We start from the raw sequence: 20,821 nt of genomic DNA, 5'->3' as shown, positions 1-20,821 counted from the left end.
CAGTCTATCTTTCAGTTTTTTTGTCAAGGCAGAGTACCAAGAAGAGCAAGCGTAATCCATATGGCATTGTATAAGGGCTAGACATAGGGTCCTGCGAGCCTCAGTAGGTAGACACTGTGCTTGTCTATACAGGAACTTCAGTCTGGCATTCGCTTTCTTTACTACACTGTTCCCTATCAATTCTCCTGACATGCATGGGTCAAAGAGAATTCCCAAATATTTTACTGATGAAACCAAAGTGATGGGCTCCCCATTACATTGAACATTAAAGTTATTTACCCTTCTCAGTTTATGTTTCGTGCCAAAGAGAATGGCTTCAGTTTTCCCTAGGTGTAATGATAGTTTGTTGTCTACTAACCATTTGCTGCAGGACTCCAGTTCCAGTGTTAAAATATTAGCAATATCTTGTGGGTCTTTACCTGACACTAACAGAGCACTGTCATCTGCATACAGTAGGAGTTTGCACTTGACACTGATAGGCATATCATTGACATAACATAAGAATAATAAGGGACCCAGAATACTACCTTGGGGAACTCCTCATGTTATCGGCAGGGGTTCTGATTCTGTTTTGTTGATTTTTGACTATTTGTCTCCTGTTGCTAAGGTAGGACTTAAACCAGTCTACAGAACCTGTACCGATAGCTTGAAGTTTATTACATAATATATTGTGGTTGACAGTATCGAAGGCCTTTTGCAGGTCTAAGGTTACCATACCTATGAGGTTCCCCTTTGACATTTCAGTTCTCAGGCAATCCATCAGATTAATAAGGGAGGTGTCGGTTGAGTAAGGGCTCTGGTGGCCTGGTGGTTAACGCTCTCGCTTCACACGGTGAGGGCCTGGGTTCGATTCCCAGCAAGGAAATGAGTGAGCTACTCAAGTCCCAATATGACTCAGTTTTTAGCAAGCCGCTAACCAGACTGAGAGTCGAAGATCAAAATGAATTTTTTATGAGAGAGCCACAAAATTTGATTAACACAAGCCTATCCGATGTTATCCTGACGCCAAATGACTTCGAACAGGCGATAAATGACATGCCCATGCACTCTGCCCCAGGGCCAGACTCATGGAACTCTGTGTTCATCAAGAACTGCAAGAAGCCCCTATCACGAGCCTTTTCCATCCTATGGAGAGGGAGCATGGACACGGGGGTCGTCCCACAGTTACTAAAAACAACAGACATAGCCCCACTCCACAAAGGGGGCAGTAAAGCAACAGCAAAGAACTACAGACCAATAGCACTAACATCCCATATCATAAAAATCTTTGAAAGGGTCCTAAGAAGCAAGATCACCACGCATCTAGAAACCCATCAGTTACACAACCCAGGGCAACATGGGTTTAGAACAGGTCGCTCCTGTCTGTCTCAACTATTGGACCACTACGACAAGGTCCTAAATGCACTAGAAGACAAAAAGAATGCAGATGTAATATATACAGACTTTGCAAAAGCCTTCGACAAGTGTGACCATGGCGTAATATTATAAATTATTATTATTATAAATTATTTATTATTATAAAATGCACAAAATGCGTGCTAAAGGAATAACAGGAAAAGTCGGTCGATGGATCTATAATTTCCTCACTAACAGAACAGAGAGTAGTCGTCAACAGAGTAAAGTCCGAGGCAGCTACGGTGAAAAGCTCTGTTCGACAAGGCACAGTACTCGCTCCCATCTTGTTCCTCATCCTTATATCCGACATAGACAAGGATGTCAGCCACAGCACCGTGTCTTCCTTTGCAGATGACACCCGAATCTGCATGACAGTGTCTTCCATTGCAGACACTGCAAAGTTCCAGGCAGACATCAACCAAATCTTTCAGTGGGCTGCAGAAAACAATATGAAGTTCAACGATGAGAAATTTCAATTACTCAGATATGGTAAACATGAGGAAATTAAATCTTCATCAGAGTACAAAACAAATTCTGGCCACAAAATAGAGCGAAACACCAACGTCAAAGACCTGGGAGTGATCATGTCGGAGGATCTCACCTTCAAGGACCATAACATTGTATCAATCGCATCTGCTAGAAAAATGACAGGATGGATAATGAGAACCTTCAAAACTAGGGAGGCCAAGCCCATGATGACACTCTTCAGGTCACTTGTTCTATCTAGGCTGGAATATTGCTGCACACTAACAGCACCTTTCAAGGCAGGTGAAATTGCCGACCTAGAAAATGTACAGAGAACTTTCACGGCGCGCATAACGGAGATAAAACACCTCAATTATTGGGAGCGCTTGAGGTTCCTAAACCTGTATTCCCTGGAACGCAGGAGGGAGAGATACATGATTATATACACCTGGAAAATCCTAGAGGGACTAGTACCGAACTTGCACACGAAAATCACTCATTACGAAAGCAAAAGACTTGGCAGACGATGCACCATCCCCCCAATGAAAAGCAGGGGTGTCACTAGCACGTTAAGAGACCATACAATAAGTGTCAGGGGCCCGAGACTGTTCAACTGCCTCCCAGCACACATAAGGGGGATTACCAACAGACCCCTGGCAGTCTTCAAGCTGGCACTGGACAAGCACCTAAAGTCAGTTCCGGATCAGCCGGGCTGTGGCTCGTATGTTGGTTTGCGTGCAGCCAGCAGCAACAGCCTGGTTGATCAGGCTCTGATCCACCAGGAGGCCTGGTCTCAGACCGGGCCGCGGGGGCGTTGACCCCCGGAACTCTCTCCAGGTAAACTCCAGAGTAGAAACATTGGACGTGTTTCTTTCCACCTGTTGTCTATGTTCCCCATCAGTAAAATGGGTACCTGGGTGTTAGTCGACTGGTGTGGGTCGCATCCTGGGACACTGACCTAAGGAGGCCTGGTCACAGACCGGGCCGCGGGGGCGTTGACCCCCGGAACTCTCTCCAGATAAACTCCAGATGAGTAGGATCTTCTAAAGCCCGATTGATAGCTATGGAGAATGTTGTTGTCATTAAGGTACTTAACTACTTGAGAATACACCGCCCTCTCTAGAATTTTAGATATTATACTGAGTATACTAACAGGCCTATAGTTGCTTACATCAGACCTACTATTTTTCTTGAAGATAGGAGTAACTCTGGCCTCCTTGAACCCCTCCGGTACGGTATTAGTGGTGATTGATAGATTTATTATGTGAGCAATAGGGATTGACAGTTCAGAAGCACCATCTTTTAGGAACTTAGACGGGATGTTATCAGGGCCTGTGCTCTTAGTTGGGTTTAACCTGCTTAGTTCTTTTTGAATAAAGTCATGAGATACACTTACTAGTTGACAACTGTTTGGGGTTACCCCTTTATTGGTATAGTATGTTTGAAACTTATCAGAGTCTGTGTTAAAGGTATTTGATGCAGCTGGTAGTTTACTTACTAGTGTTGATGCAACAGATGTGTAGTATGAATTAAAGCAATTTGCCACCTTAGATGTTTCATGGCATACCTCATTATCGATAGTGAGTACTATGTTAGACCTATCTACTGGCTTATGGCTGTACCCCAAATGTTTTAGTTGTTGCCAGAGCTTTCTGGGGTTATGCTTATACTCTTCAATTTTTGAGCAGTAGTGCTTTGCCTTTGCTCCTTTTATAAGTCTCTGTACTCTGTTCCTCACCCTTTGGAATTCATTTAGTGCTGCAATATCCTGTCTGTTTGCTTTAAATCTTTTTAGCAGCTGGTCTCTGAATTTCATATTATCTAATATCTCAGTATTCATCCAGGGTTCAGTTCTTCGTTTAATCCTAACCTCTTTAACTGGTGCAATATTATCAAGGATGGTAGTGAACATTGTTTTGATTTTTTCCCAGGCATCGTTTACGTCCGTGCAACTTGTTATCTCTGTCCAGTCACAATTGTGTAGCCTATTTACCAGTGTTTCTTTACTGTAGTTTCTAGTTGACCTCATTTTTATTGTCCTGTGTAGGCCTATCCTATCCCTAGTGACTTTCCTGGTGCAGTAAATGATGAAATGATCACTAAGACCTGTGGTAATGACGCCTGACTGACTAATGTTCTCAGAGCGGTTACAAAGTATGTGGTCAATTAGGGTGGCTGAGAACTGTGTGATCCGGGTTGGAGTATTAATTAGTTGAGTGTAACTATTTAATCCTAGAATTTGCTTATACCTTTTGCATAGCCCGTTATTTTGCTGCTGAAAACAGATATTGAAGTCGCCCAGTATTATTGTCTCGCAATTGTTTTCAACTCCGGACAAGACTCTGGAAAAGTCTTCTAAGAACTGGTCCTGGGTAGGAGGGCGGTAACTAGTTCCTACTAAGATGGGTTTGGTCTTAGGAAGCAGCACTTCAAACCATAGAATCTCCAGTTTATTGTTATTTAAATCAGGTCTTGGGTTATAAGCTAAGTCATTTCTAATGTAGGCACATACTCCACCACCCTTTCTGTTCCTATCTAAGCGTTTTATATTGTAACCATCTATTTTGACCTTGTCGTCAGTCACCGTATCATCCAACCAAGATTCAGAGATGGTTATAACTGCCGCCCTAATTTTGTTAGCTAGAATCCTAATCTCTGCCAATTTAGGAAGAAGTGATCTTGCATTGACATGAATAAAGTGAAGGCCTGTTTTCATAAAACAATCATAATCATCAATATATGGCAATGGGTCATTTGTATTAAATTTAGGTAAATCAATGTCATCACTGCTAAAGGGTAACTGTGCCAAAGTGCATTTGTTACACACAAAATGAATTCTGGCACCGTTGTTATAATTGTACATACATCCATCATGCACCCACCCCTTACACATTTTACATAAGGTGCCTTTTCTGTTTTTCATGCGTACTTTAGTACAGTGTATGCACCTGTTTGGTAGTGTTTGAGATAATAATGGCTGTATTGTCTCATTGACCTATGTATGCATTACATATGGAGTTAAGGTTATCATTCCTAGCTACTAGACCGTCTGTGAAAATTTATTTGGTCCCTAAAATTCCACAGGGCAGGTCCAGCATGGCCGTACAGGACGGCTGAGCTGGATGGCCCTTATACCCCACCCAAACAGGGAAGCATTCTCTTGTCGGCGATGGATTCTTGGTAGGCATGTATTTAATTTATAGATTTACTCTTCAGGGAAGGAGTAGTTAGTTTTACTGGCAGTACACAAATATTAGGTTTACTAAGGCATCTGTAGATAATGATAAAATAGACCTAAGACCTTAACATAGGTAGTAATAGGCCGATAATGTAGGCAAACACTAGGATAAGTTAGCTAGGGAGAACTGGCAGCCCTAGTTTGAACGAAGAGACGAGGGTCTGGAAGGGAGACCAGCTCGTTCTTCTTAAGACAGACACCAACTGGACAAGACGTGCCGTGATCAGCAGACGGCGCCCCCACGTGTCTTCACATTTGAGACCTGGGGAAATCTGGTAGAGGCACCTCGATGTACCGTAGATGACCTCTTCCGTCAGGCCCATACAGTAAGACAAGACCTCCTTTATCTCGTAGATTTCTGGCCAGTGTCTGGGGAGATTGTGAGTGAGTTTATCTGTGGGCCTGTGTTGCAGCTGGCAGAGCATGCCCAGTAAGTACCAGTGTCTCAGAGCAGTCTAGAAGCTAGTGTCTGAGTCTGCATAGTTATACTAGGGGATACATACCCTCTTGGATATAGGAATTTCTGAGGTGCAGGCAGGACACTAATTACAATTGAATATTGCAGGAATTAATGCTCCCGGTTGCACGTGGTTTCTGAGGGGGAGTCCAAAGGGGCTGAGGCTAGCTTAGGGAAGTGAAGATCAGGATATATGCTGCAACACCAAGTAAGTTAGTCCTTTATACGTGCATGCAGGCGAGGTTTCTTGCAATACCAATCATTTGTGAAAATCTGTCCCATAAGCCACTTGTGAGGCTGAGGTACCCACCTCAGAGCTCGGTGTCAACAGAGTTTGCCAGGGTAGGCGACTCACTTGGAGGCAGTCCACGCAAATTTTCACACCGTCATTATCGCCGTCATTTATCTGTCTGTTTTGCCTCTGCACAATAGTTTGAGGTCCTGGATTAATTTGGATATCACCACTTAAGAGCTGTGTGCCACTGTTTTTGTTTGGGTATGCGGTGTTGCCATACCTTGCGGTGATAGTGACATTTACTTTTCTGGTAGGATGGCAACTGTTGGGCTTTTACTGTCCAGGGCGCTGTTACTCCATTCACCTTTTCCAACCTCCATGACTGATTTCTTTCTTCATGGAATTGAAGAAGAAATATAAATATAATTATGGCAGCCTGTACCCCCCTAATGCCTGCCATTTTCATTCTTCGCTCTTTTACTCATATACAATAATATTTATTTCTCTTTTCCAGTTCCTAGTACACTTAGTATCTGCTTTAGCAATCACCACTGAATTACTAGTAAAATTTCCTCTTCAAAACCCTCTTCACTGCTCACTTTTCCCTTAACTTCACAAAACCCTTACAGTTAACCCCTTATTACACACTCCCCTTCCCATCTCACTTCACAGTCTGGCTTCCTCAATTAACATCTAACTCCTTTCCATTCTGGTAGATCAGAAAGGTTTAATCCATGGTTTTATCCTTCCAAATCCCCCTCAATTCCATTTATCGGGGTTGTGTGGTGTTGTTGTCTCCTGACCTGTTCTGCTGACTCGGCCATTTTTAAAACACTGAGGGGAGTAACGCCACCTACAACCTGACTTTCCTTGAGTTTATAGATATATTTGGCGTTTTCTGCTATGATTCTCTCACTGTACACTGGTCAGCTGAATATAGGTCAGCTACTAAAACATTAACCTTGACTGTTTAACTATTCACTTCTTTCTCACGACTGGCACTGAGGGATATCCGACCTATAACCTTGGAGTTTTGTACTGTTGATTTGACGATGTCTCCTGTGTTTCCCTCTCGTTAGCACTGGTACAGGTGATATGATGGTGGTACAGATATGATGCTACTGTCAACAGATGAACGTCAGTAAAGATGAGAATTTCACTTCGCTAGTTGTACGTCTGGCAGTAGCGGCTGTTTGGATGCCGGTCAGCCATGTTTAAATGCTCAATTCTTTCCCTCGTTTGGCACTGAAGAAAAAAGTCCTACAGACCTGTCATTTCCTTGGAGATTTAGTTGATCAGGTTTTCTGCCATGTTGTCTTCCCGTTAAACACTGGTGCAGTTGATATGGAGGTCAGTTATTTCATTGTAGTGGAAAACGTCTCATGTCTGGTTCACGTCTGGCAGCAGGTCTGGTACTTGAATGCCGGTCCCTCTTTTGTCATATTTAGTCAATTTCCTTGTCATCACCGTCAGTTTTTATGTCACTATAGGTTCCTTGCATGTTGTTCCAGCAGTACTTGCAAATTTGGCCATCACTGGAGTTCGGATAGGCCCAGGGGACAGCAAGATATAGGAGCAGCCTTGTTGCTGCTTGCTGCGGCTGCGTGCTGCGTGTGTGTGTATTAGAATGTTAAGAAATGAACCAGACACTGTCACAATGAATCTTACTAAGTGTCTAGAAGTAAATACACACAGATTTAAATTGATTGTGAAAACTTGCAATTGCATTAAGTTTTATAATCTGCATGAACTGTATCACTGTAGATAACAAGAGCATTTCACCCCTCCATGGAAGATGTGTTCATTTAATATCACATACCTGCAAGTCCCTCCCAAGAAGCTCATTGCTAGTAATCCTTTCCTTAAATCACTTGTTAAAGCAACTACTCAAGAAGAAATTTCTCGCCTAGCTGGAAGTAATAAGTTATCACAAGTTATGTGGAAATTTATTTGGTCCTTAAAGTTCCACAGGACAGATCCAGCATGGCCGTACGGGACGGCTGAGCTGGATGGCCCTTATACCCCACCCAAACATGAAAGCATCCTCTCTGGTCGGCGATGGATTCTTGGTAGGCATGTATTTAATTTATAGATTTATTCTTCAGGGAAGGAGTAGGTAGTTTTACTGTTAGTATATTAACATTAGGTTACTAAGGCAACTGTAGATAATAATAATGGAGACCTAAGACCTTAACATAGGTAGTAATAGGCCGATAATGTAGGCAAACACTAGGATAAATTAGCTAGGGAGAACTGGCAGCCCTAGCTTGAATGACGAGGCGCGGGTCAGTTAGTTAGTTAGTTTAATATGTTTATTATGCACCCCATACCCATCCTGTGGGCGGTAGTCAAAAGATTACAGAGGTACATAATTGGTCCAGGGACTGGACTCCAAAGTTTTGATAGCTGAGCAAGTTACAAAGGTAATGAACTAGATCTGGTCACAAAGACAGAATAGCGTCCTTCAAAGGACCACTTCTGTGAAAATTTGTGTGGACTGCCTCCAAGTGAGTCGCCTACCCTGGCAAACTCTGTTGACACCGAGCTCTGAGGTGGGTACCTCAGCCTCACAAGTGGCTTATAGGACAGATTTTCACAAATGATTGATGTTGCAAGAAAATTCGCCTGCATGCACGTATAAAGGACTAACTTACTTGGTGTTGCAGCATATATCCTGATTTTCAACTTCCTAAGCCTAGCTTTAGCCCCTTTGGACTTCCCCTCAGAAACCACGTGCAACCGGGAGCCTTAATTCCTGCAATATTCAATCGTAATTAGTGTCCTGCCTGCACCTCAGAAATTCCTATATCCAAGAGGGTATGTATCCCCTAGTATAACTATGCAGACTCAGACACTAGCTTCCAGACTGCTCTGAGACACTGGTACCAACTGGACAAGACGTGCCGTGATCAGCAGACGGTGCCCCCCACGTGTCTTCACATCTGAGACCTGGGGAAATCTGTTAGAGGCACCTCGATGTACCGTAGATGACCTCCTCCGTCAGGCCCATACAGTAAGACAAGACCTCCACTGTTTCTCGTAGATTTCTGGCCAGTGTCTGGGGAGATTGTGAGTTGAGTTTATCTGTGGGCCTGTGTTGCAGCTGGCCTGGTCACAGACCGGGCCGCGGGGGCGTTGACCCCCGAAACTCTCTCCAGGTAAACTCTCCAGGCAGAGCATGCCCAGTAAGTACCAGTGTCTCAGAGCAGTCTGGAAGCTAGTGTCTGAGTCTGCATAGTTATACTAGGGGATACATACCCTCTTGGATATAGGAATTTCTGAGGTGCAGACAGGACACTAATTACGATTGAATATTGCAGGAATTAAGGCTCCCGGTTGCACGTGGTTTCTGAGGGGAAGTCCAAAGGGGCTAAAGCTAGGCTTAGGAAGTTGAAAATCAGGATATATGCTGCAACACCAAGTAAGTTAGTCCTTTATACGTGCCTGCAGGCGAATTTTCTTGCAACATCAATCATTTGTGAAAATCTGTCCTATAAGCCACTTGTGAGGCTGAGGTACCCACCTCAGAGCTCGGTGTCAACAGAGTTTGCCAGGGTAGGCGACTCACTTGGAGGCAGTCCACACAAATTTTCACAAGTTATGTACACTGATGGATAATAATAATAATAATAATAATAATAATAATAATAATAATAATAATAATAATAATAATAATAATAATAATCGTCGTCGTCGTCTTCTTCTTTTCTTCTTCTCTTCTTCTCTTCTTCTCTTCTTTTCTTCTTTTCTTCTTCTTCTTCTTCTTCTTCTTCTTCTTCTTCTTCTTCTTCTTCTTCTTCTTCTGTGTTGAGCCACAGCAAGTAAGTAAGTTTATTCTGGTATACACAAATACAGTTACACAGATTACCATACATAGCAGCATATGTGTAGAGAACCTAGAATAACCCAAAAAGGTCAGACAGAGTGACTATAGGTCGAAAATCCGAATGAATTCTTTATGAACGAAACCCAAAATTTGGTCATCCCAAAAATCTCGGATATTTTTCTAACTCCACAAGACTTTGAAGAGGCAACTAATGACATGCCCATGCACTCTGCCCCAGGTTCAGACTCGTGGAACTCCATGTTCATCAAGAACTGGAAGAAGCCCCTATCGCATGCCTTCAGCATTTTATGGAGAGGGAGTATGGACACAGGGGTCATCCCGCACACACTAAAACCAACAGACAGCCCCACTCCACAAAGGTGGCAGTAAAGAAATTGCAAAGAAATAATAATAATAATAATAATAATAATAATCTTTATTTACTACAAGTACATGTACATGGTATACAGTCCTAGCTGACAACAATGACATACTACTACATAGAAAGCCACTTGTTATGCTGAGCATCTCGGGCAAATTAGGTCAGTGTCCCAGGATGCGACCCACGCCAGTCAACTAACACCCAGGTACCCATTTTACTGATGGGGAACATAGACAACAGGTGGAAAGAAACACGCCCAATGTTTCTACTCTGGCTGGGAATCGAACCCAGGCCCTCGCCGTGTGAAGCGAGAGCGTTAACCACCAGGCCACCAGAGCCTGATACTGATAGCACTAACATCACATATAATAAAAATATTTGAGAGGGTTCTAAGAAGCAAGATCACCAACCACCTAGATACCCATCAGTTACACAACCCAAGGCAGCACAGATTTAGAGCAGGTGGCTCCTGCCTGTCCCAGCTACTGGACCACTATGACAAGGTCCTGGATGCTGTAGATGATAAACAAAATACAGATATAGTATTACCTGGAGTTTACCTGGAGAGAGTTTCGGGGGTCAACGCCCCCGCGGCCCGGTCTGTGACCAGGCCTCCTGGTGGATCAGCGCCTGATCAACCAGGCTGTTGCTGCTGGCTGCACGCAAACCAACGTACGAGCCACAGCCCGGCTGATCAGGAACTGACTTTAGGTGCTTGTCCAGTGCCAGCTTGAAGACTGCCAGGGGTCTGTTGGTAATCCCCCTTATGTGTGCTGGGAGGCAGTTGAACAGTCTCGGGCCCCTGACACTTATTGTATGGTCTCTTAACGTGCTAGTGACACCCCTGCTTTTCATTGGGGGGATGGTGCATCGTCTGCCAAGTCTTTTGCTTTCGTAGTGAGTGATTTTCGTGTGCAAGTTCGGTACTAGTCCCTCTAGGATTTTCCAGGTGTATATAATCATGTACCTCTCCCTCCTGCGTTCCAGGGAATACAGGTTTAGAAACCTCAAGCGCTCCCAGTAATTGAGGTGTTTTATCTCCGTTATGCGCGCCGTGAAAGTTCTCTGTACATTTTCTAGGTCGGCAATTTCACCTGCCTTGAAAGGTGCTGTTAGAGTGCAGCAATATTCCAGCCTAGATAGAACAAGTGACCTGAAGAGTGTCATCATGGGCTTGGCCTCCCTAGTTTTGAAGGTTCTCATTATCCATCCTGTCATTTTTCTAGCAGATGCGATTGATACAATGTTATGGTCCTTGAAGGTGAGATCCTCCGACATAATCACTCCCAGGTCTTTGACGTTGGTGTTTCGCTCTATTTTGTGGCCAGAATTTGTTTTGTACTCTGATGAAGATTTAATTTCCTCATGTTTACCATATCTGAGTAATTGAAATTTCTCATCGTTGAACTTCATATTGTTTTCTGCAGCCCACTGAAAGATTTGGTTGATGTCCGCCTGGAGCCTTGCAGTGTCTGCAATGGAAGACACTGTCATGCAGATTCGGGTGTCATCTGCAAAGGAAGACACGGTGCTGTGGCTGACATCCTTGTCTATGTCGGATATGAGGATGAGGAACAAGATGGGAGCTAGTACTGTGCCTTGTGGAACAGAGCTTTTCACCGTAGCTGCCTCGGACTTTACTCTGTTGACGACTACTCTCTGTGTTCTGTTAGTGAGGAAATTATAGATCCATCGACCGACTTTTCCTGTTATTCCTTTAGCGCGCATTTTGTGCGCTATTACGCCATGGTCACACTTGTCGAAGGCTTTTGCAAAGTCTGTATATATTACATCTGCATTCTTTTTGTCTTCTAGTGCATTTAGGACCTTGTCGTAGTGATCCAGTAGTTGAGACAGACAGGAGCGACCTGTTCTAAACCCATGTTGCCCTGGGTTGTGTAACTGATGGGTTTCTAGATGGGTGGTGATCTTGCTTCTTAGGACCCTTTCAAAGATTTTTATGATATGGGATGTTAGTGCTATTGGTCTGTAGTTCTTTGCTGTTGCTTTACTGCCCCCTTTGTGGAGTGGGGCTATGTATATACAGACTTTGCAAAAGCTTTCGACAAGTGTGACCATGGTGTAATAGCACACAAAGTGCGGGATAAAGGAATAACGGGAAAAGTTGGTAAATGGATCTACAACTTCCTGACAAATAGAACACAAAGAGTAATAGTAAAAAGAGTAAAGTCCCAGGCAGCCACGGTAAAAAACTCTGTTCCACAAGGCACAGTACTCGCTCCCTGTGGAAAATTGCATTTATCTGAATGTATCATTATATACATAACAGTAAATGAAAAGATAATTATTATTTATCAGTTAGACATGTAGGAATTTGGGACACCTAGGTCGCAAAAAATGTCCCCCTTCGATACCTACCACTGTCATATCCACAAGTTGCTCTGGACCTATTAATTACAAATGAAAAATACATCACCAGGAATGCTGTTAAATATATAAATTTGTGGACTGTATATTAAAATAATAAATGATTATATGTATATATATATATATATATATATATATATATATATATATATATATATATATATATATATATATACACACACATTTATACAACAGAAGGAGAATATATCTTAATCATAACACTCACCAATTTGACTGGAGATTAATGTGTATCATACTCAGAAAACCTCACTGTCTATCTATGAAAATAACACTGGCCAGGTTACTACATAAGACTTATCTGAGGTTCCTGGAGCTGTCTTGTCCAGTCGCCTGATATCTCAAGTTATGCAGGAATGCACATCCAACAATTTCGCCTCCTATTTGAGAGGTGTCAATCCAATTTTAACTTCTAGAGCACAAAAAATTCTTCCCATTACATTAACGTTGTATCCAATTCAAAACCACAAAATGGCGACTCACTCCCCCAGCCGCAGGTTTCCCATTTTTGATATCATGCTTCTTTTAAAAATACAATATAGGGCATCTATTTACCTATAAATTACCGTATTTCCGGAAAATATATACAGTATATTCCATACTGCGGCCGGCCGGAGTTCGTTGGCAAACGACTCAAATTGCTCATTTAACAATGGTGGAGGACCTGGGTACATATAGGATCTGGCATCCACACGGCGACATATTACACAAGATTTAAGCACCCTTTTTACACTTTGCCGTCCTTGTGGAATCCAGAAAGTTTCCCTAATACAATTTAAGGTATCTTGTACCCCACCATACATTACATTTTTATGGGCATTTAGAACAATTAAATTTGTTAGATGATAAGTTTTGGGCAGTAAGATAGGGTGTTTAGCATAATCACCCAATACAGCATTTTGTAACCTACCTCTGCACCTAATTACATTGTTCTCTAAATACAGCCCCAATTTCTCTATTAAGGAACCTTTCACAATTTTTCTTTCCATCATCAATTTAATCTCATTTCCATAGATTTCCTCCTGTACCCTCTTTATCCAATATCCAAGAGGATGTGAAAACTTAAATGAAATATTCATCTTGTTTAGAAATTTAAACACCAACTTAGTTACATTGATTAGTTTGGGTAAAGAAGAATACCTATAAATATCATTGGCTAAGGAAGGACAAACAATTGGAGCGGTGGTCACAGTAATTTCAACAGGAGCAATATACGCCTTTTGTACAGGCCAATTAGCTTTATTTACCAGCCAGCTCGGTCCTTTAAACCATGATACAGCATTTACAAATTTAGCATAAGGTAAACCTCGAGACAAGAAATCAGCTGGATTCTCCTCACCAGGTATATGATTAAATGTTAACATATGCTGACCCAGACTATTATACTTCTCTTGCATCTGATTAATTTCAGCGACTCTGTTTTGTACGTACACAATTTTACTGTTTCCATTACGAATCCATTGTAAGGATACCTCATTATCAGACCAAATTACAGTGTTGCTAATATTTATCTCCTGCAACTTATTTCTTATATAATTAGCTAATTTGACACCTACATAAATGGCTGTTAATTCCAACTGAGGTAAAGTATGTGATTTAATTGGAGACACTTTAGCCTTAGACATAACAAGAGAAATAACACTATTACACTGAAGGTAAGCAACTGCTCCATACGCCAATTCTGAAGCATCACAAAAAATTGGGAGTACATTTTTCCCATTTGGATTGGCCACCTGGCGTGGGAACTCCATCATTGGAATTTTTTCATAATCACCAATTAATTCATCCCACCTGTTAATGAATTCCTCAGGTAGAATTTCATCCCAAGCACATTTAAGTTTCCATGCTTCCTGTATTAATAATTTCCCTCTTATAGTAAGGGGTGACACTAAACCTAGTGGATCAAAACATTTGGGAACTTCAGCAAGCAAAACTCTCTTAGTTAATTTATTGGGCCTACTGTAATTATTAGGTTTTAACATTAACAAATCTCTCTCAGTATCCCAAGTTAAACCCAACACATTACTACATTTTGGCATTTCATCTCCAGGGAAATCTTTACTTATTTTGTCCTTTAATTTGGACGAATTACTATTCCATTCCCTCAGAGGCATATTTGCACTTTGCAGTATTTTATTAGCCTCTCCATAAGTCATTAACAGTTCCTCTTCAGTTGACGTCACACCCAGGAAATTGTCCACATAAAATTGTTTGCTCATTACTTTACTCAATGGACTTTCCATACGTTTAAGGTGTGCATTTATTGTCGCTTGAAGTAGGAATGGACTGGATGTAGCACTAAATAATACGCTCCTAAAGCGAAAGGTTTTCAGAGGGCTAAGTGGGTCACTAGGATTCTCAGGCCATAAGAAGCGGGTACAATCCTGGTCAGCCTCTTGTAAACCCACTCTTAGGAAAGCTTTACTTATGTCAGCCGTAAAGGCATAATGCTTCACTCTGAAATTTAATAAGATATCTCCTAATTTTTCCGTCAACGACGGACCTGTCATCAAACAGTCATTTAAACTAGGTACATTTTTGTTACTCCTGGCACTACAATTAAACACAATTCTCAGAGGAGTGGTCTTAGAATCCTTCTTCACTCTGTGATGTGGCAAATAGTGACCATAAATTTTGGCTTGCTCAGGAGGTACCTCTTCTATAAATTTATTAATTAATTGTTCAGCAATTATATTATTATAGGCAGTTAACAATTCTGGTGTCTTACTCAGTTCGCGGAGCTGAGCCTTTAATTGTCCATATGCCATTCTGTAATTAGTGGGCAATTCTGGATGGTTCAGTCTCCACGGAAGTCGTACCCAGTATTGTCCAGATTCAAATTTTACATCTCTCAGGTATTGATCCTGAGTAAAAGAATCATCTGGACTTTCTTCATTTACATTTATTGCAATGCTGTCTAATTCCCACAATTTATGCACTGGCTCAACACCATCCTCTATGGAAGAATTATACTGGGGCACGACTTCATGAGTAAGACACCCAGTTATGGTATTTGTAGTTTCCTCTAGTCATGAATTATTATTACGAGGAATCCTACCATACATTACATGGCCTCCTGCAGTCTTCAAAAGGGTGACACCACATTTCTTTACCATACCCTTTACAAAGGAGGCATAATAGTCACTACCAATCAAAATATTTATTGGGCCTACAGAATCATCACTTACACCAGAAGATGCTAAATTTACATTATGTGAAGGTCTTTCTGTAGCTTTACTAAGTCCTACTGTAGATATTTTCTCTGGAAGTCTATCTACAATTACTGCATTAACACGTTTTTTCTCATTGCCTAACCTGACAGTTACATAAACAGTGTCATACAATTGAGCTGTTTTGTCTGAGAGAAAACCTGATAATTTTAAAGTTGTGGGATCTCCCATCTGTACTTTCACACCATCAAGACATTTGCGTTTTATGAAAGTACGCTGGGATCCCTGGCCCAGTAATGCATTTACAATTTTTTATTTATGCCTTTTATCATCAATTTTTACCTGTAACACAGGTAAGGCTACTTCAGCAAAACCATCATTATTAACATTAGCAGCAATTTTTACATTAGCCACTGTTGTGTCAGGATTGTCAACATTATCATTATCAACATTATCATATAGACCTTTACACATGACTATATGGTGTCTTCCTTTGTGACATTGATAACAGAAGTTTAATTTGGCATAACAGTCCTTTACATTGTGATTACCTAAACATCTGATACATCTGTCAAGTTCCTCCAATCTTTCAACTTTATCATTCCATGAATTGTATGCATTGCAATTCTTAGATAAATGAGTACCCTTGCAGAAAAGACAATCTCTCTTTTCTCTGACTGGTTTCTTATTAACTGGGTTACTCTTAGGAGGGTACTTATTCTTCTTACCTAGTGGAGAATCATTATTTCTGATTCTTGCTACTTGATATGCACCTATGCAACTCTTTTTAGGAAGTGAATTTTGATTATTACTATTGGGATAATTTCTCCCTTTGTGAAACTTGACAGATACCTCAGAGTTATTATGTGTTGCATCTTTAAAATGAGTTAGTTGGCTGGTCTGCAGCTGAACAATTAATTCTTGTAGACCTAGTCTTATTTCCTCCAGACCAAAATAACCCTTGTGATATTTATTCGAGAGCCATTCAAGTGTTTTACAGCTTAATTTATTCTGTACCATGGCACTCAATAACCAGTCTGATTCCTTCAGATTATATTTATTACTTAAAGTTTTGAGAGTGCTCTCCAGTTTAACTCTAAACTGTTGTAAACCTTTGTAATTGTGATCTGGAGATTTTAAATTAACAATGATATTCACTAGATCCAACCTACTTCGTTCTATATTACCATAAGTGACTTTCAACAAGTCAACTGCTTCCTTGTAAGAGTCATTTACATTGGGAAAGGCTTGTATCAGTATGTAAGCATCTCCTCTTACCTGTCCTTTGAGGTAAAATAATTTAGTTACACAGGCTAGATCACTCCTATCATGCACAGCTGCTTTAAAAATTGACCAAAATTCCTCCTAATTTTCTCCAGGATTAAACACAGGCAAACACAATTCTGGGAGTTTTGGTAAAGACATATTATTTGTTGGAGCAGACTGACCAACTGCCTGGTTTACACATTTTAATTTATTCAAGGCCTGACTTTTACAAGAAAGAATCTTTTCCTCTAATTCATAATACTGATTAATCATGAGATCTATTTCAGTCTCATCTACACAGTTTACTAATAAATCTCCTTCATATGTGTTGTAATATAATTTGTATGAATCATATCTATTCCCTAAAGCATCTAAATACAATTTTAAATCATCAGTATTCAGAGTTTCTTGATTCATTAATTCCAAGCACTTATTATATGCCTTGGTTACATGAACTTTTCTAGCCTGTATTGCTGCTTTCTTTACTCTATATTCCATATGTTTGTCTTCTATATTAATTTCCTCATTTTCAGCCATGATGCAATGTATTAAATTCAACTTAATTAATAACACTGATTACAACTTGCAACACTGATACAACTTACCTTTGAATAAATCCTAGCTACTTGAGCTTAGCAATTACACATGCAAGAAATTATAATATAATTTTAAATGTGCATTAATACAAACCTTTAGCCAAACTTGGCTTATCGAAATTAATATTACACAAATTAATATAATCCTTGCCAGAATTTGGCATAGCAAAATTAATATACACATTGCCTTTTCTAGATGTTTTAATTATTAAGGGTAATAATGAATTCAAATTTAAAATTTACAGAAAACCTACAAATAACTGTTCCTATGTCCACTATTATTCCTCGCATCAAGATAGAGTCAAATTGTCTGTTTTCTCATCAATGTTTTTGAGAGCTTTACAAATTTGTAGTCCTGAGTTCATAGATGAGGAAATATCCAAAATTTATGAAATAGGTAATGATTTAAAATACCCAAGAAATGTAATTGATAAATCTTTTAAAGTTGCTAGAAATACTTTTTACAATCCAAAAAGGGACAACCAGCCTTATTCAACTAAAAATATGTTGGTTCTCCCTTACCATGAAAACTTGGTTGATATGCCTTCTCTTCTTAAGACTTTTAATATTAAAGTTGTATTCAAAAATCTTGATACAGTAAAAAAACTTTTGATAAAGAATTCCCCCCAAAATGCTGATGGATGTGTCTATAAGATTCCTTGTAAAATTTGCGATAAAGTTTATTACGGTCAAACTGGTAAAAATCTCGAACTAAGATTAAAACAACATAAATATAGCATTAGAACTGGACAAGATTCCAATGCTCTATTTATTCATGTAAGAGATTTTAACCATCCAATTGATTTTCAAAAAGTTGAGAAAGTAGTATCAAGCAAATCCATGGTCGACAGGAATATAATTGAATCTTGTTTCATAAAAAGCAGTTTTGACAATATGAATATTTCCTTTGGTTTATATAAATTAGATCCATTTATAATTAATAGAATTTGGGAAGAATTTAATAATACACTGGACAAATAATTTTTAAATTTTCTTGGGTAGAATAGTTTGTGGGGTGAGTTGTGCAAAGGACCTATCCAAGTTGGGTCGGCGCGCGTCAGGTGTTTAACCGTTGTGGGATCTGATAGTGAGGTGCTGGCCAGACCCCTTACATAGCTACCTTGGATGCTTTACTTTCATAGTTCCTTGATAATGTGAGTAGTCACGAAAGCGCTTGGAATTTCTCTATTCTTTCAGAGTGGTTGTTTTGCATATATATACAGGAGGGCCCCACTTATATGGCGGGTTAGGTTCCAGGCTACCACCATAAAGTGGAAACCGCCGTAAAGTGGAACACCCTTTTTTTTCCACTTACAAATGCATACAAACACTAGATAACAAGTTTACACTAACATATATTATGTTAGCAATAGAAACAGGCATCAAAAAACAATAAAAAAGTACAATACACACACAGTGCACTCATTACTTACCTTAAAATATTTATAGTCTTAATCTAGGGTGAGACAAGTAGTATTTATTGTAAGAAATCAAGTGTGGTATGTATGGTGTCAGCCAGGCTACCATACCAGGCCACCCCACCCACACATACTATTCTATGATATTTAAGCATCCCAGAGCAATAAAATGTATATACAGTTCACTCATTACTTACCTTAAAATATAGGGTGAGATGAGTAGTATTTATTGTAAAATATCAAGTGTGGTATGTATGGTAGTCAGCCAGGCTACCATACCAGGCCAACCCACCCACACATACTATTCTATGATATTTAAGCATCCCAGAGCGATAAAATGTATATACAGTTCACTCATTACTTACCTTAAAATATAGGGTGAGATGAGTAGTATTTATTGTAAAAAATCAAGTGTGGTATGTATGGTAGTCAGCCAGGCTACCATACCAGAGAGAAAGAATGAGTGCATGAGAGAGGATAGGCGCAAAGTTATGTAAACAAACCAGGCGAAGGTAAGTTTTGTAAACAGTGTACATGTCTGGTTTGTGTACAAGTTACATTGTGTACAGGTTGTCTCTACATTGATACGGTAGAATAAATAAAGAAGAACACTCCCATTCTCATGTAACATCATTTTGAGAAGAAATGATGCTCTGAGTGAAGGCAATGGAAGTAAGTCACTCTGACTTTTTTGGGTTATCCTAGGTTCTCTACACATATGTTGTTATGTATTTATGTTATGTATCGTGTTTATTATATAATTTTGAAAAAAAATATCACGGATGGATTAATGAAAATGTGTATATTAACGTAATATACAACATTTAATGATACACCGAGCTCAGACAGCGTAAACAAACTGAACAGGTTGTGGACGATCACTCGGTCAGGCGAAATAGACGGTATTAATACGTGTCCAGTTTTAGTTCATTCATGTACATTTGTAAGAGTTTGTGAAACTTTTACCTTATAATATTTTTATTATTATTATAATAATTAAATCACGAAACAAATACTCTTACACTGTGTACAAGTTAGTACAGAATTATAGCTATAAAGTGAAGGCATACGAAAGGAATATTTTTCTACAGTTATCCCTAGTAACAGGTGACGGGCTAGAGAAAACGTAATTCTTCCGACACTTCTACAAACCGTTTGGTAAACATCTCGTATATATTTGTATAAATTTTTATACTGTGGGTGCATGTATCATGTTTGTGTGTTACATAATGTGTTTCTTATATAATTTTGAAAAAAATATCATAGATAGATTAAGGGAAATGTCTATATTAACGTAATATGCGACATTAATGCGCCCAAGAGATTATTATTACTATTATTATTATTATTATTATTATTATTATTATTATTATTATTATTATTATTGCATCAAGAGTAGAGAGACTCTTAGTGATTTTAATGTGTACCTACATGCCAGCACAGTGTATAAGTTTATTTAGGTACAGGTGTACACAAGTTTAATTATCAAGTACAATACATATAAAATATAAAATAACTTTAAAACACTTGAAATTTTGGAAAGTTTCCAGACATAATAAGGAGATGTGCTCAGGGAGAATGTAAACAAACTCGGTGGGCCACTGTGACCGTATTAGAAAGACAGGTGGGGGGAGCCGTATAGCGAGTTTTGGTCATAATTTGAAATGTCCGTATTAGTGGAACGCCGTAAAGCGAAACGCCGTAAAGCGGGGCCCTCCTGTATATATATATATATATATATATATATATATATATATATATATATATATATATACATACAGTATATATATATATACACACACACACATTTATACAACAGAAGGAGAATATATCTTAATCATAACACTCACCAATTTGACTGGAGATTAATGTGTATCATACTCAGAAAACCTCACTGTTTATCTATGAAAATAACACTGGCCAGGGTACTACATAAGACTTATCTGAGGTTCCTGGAGCTGTCTTGT

At 39.7% G+C, this 20,821-nt stretch overlaps 1 long non-coding RNA gene across 1 annotated transcript in view; it reads left to right on the top strand.

Annotated features, from left to right (window-relative positions):
* The first annotated feature begins 7,824 nt into the window (after nt 1-7,824).
* The window catches only part of LOC138852344 (uncharacterized), a 48,357-nt gene continuing 35,360 nt past the window's right edge, over nt 7,825-20,821 (top strand). The window contains exon 1 of the long non-coding RNA XR_011391673.1: nt 7,825-7,859. This is a non-coding gene — a long non-coding RNA (uncharacterized lncRNA). The remainder of the gene's footprint in view (nt 7,860-20,821) is intronic.

This window comes from Cherax quadricarinatus, chromosome 7, assembly GCF_038502225.1.
Source record: "Cherax quadricarinatus isolate ZL_2023a chromosome 7, ASM3850222v1, whole genome shotgun sequence".
NCBI classification, from domain to species: domain Eukaryota; kingdom Metazoa; phylum Arthropoda; class Malacostraca; order Decapoda; family Parastacidae; genus Cherax; species Cherax quadricarinatus.
Note: the sequence above shows the minus strand (reverse complement) of the source record. Positions and strands in the feature narration are given on the sequence as shown.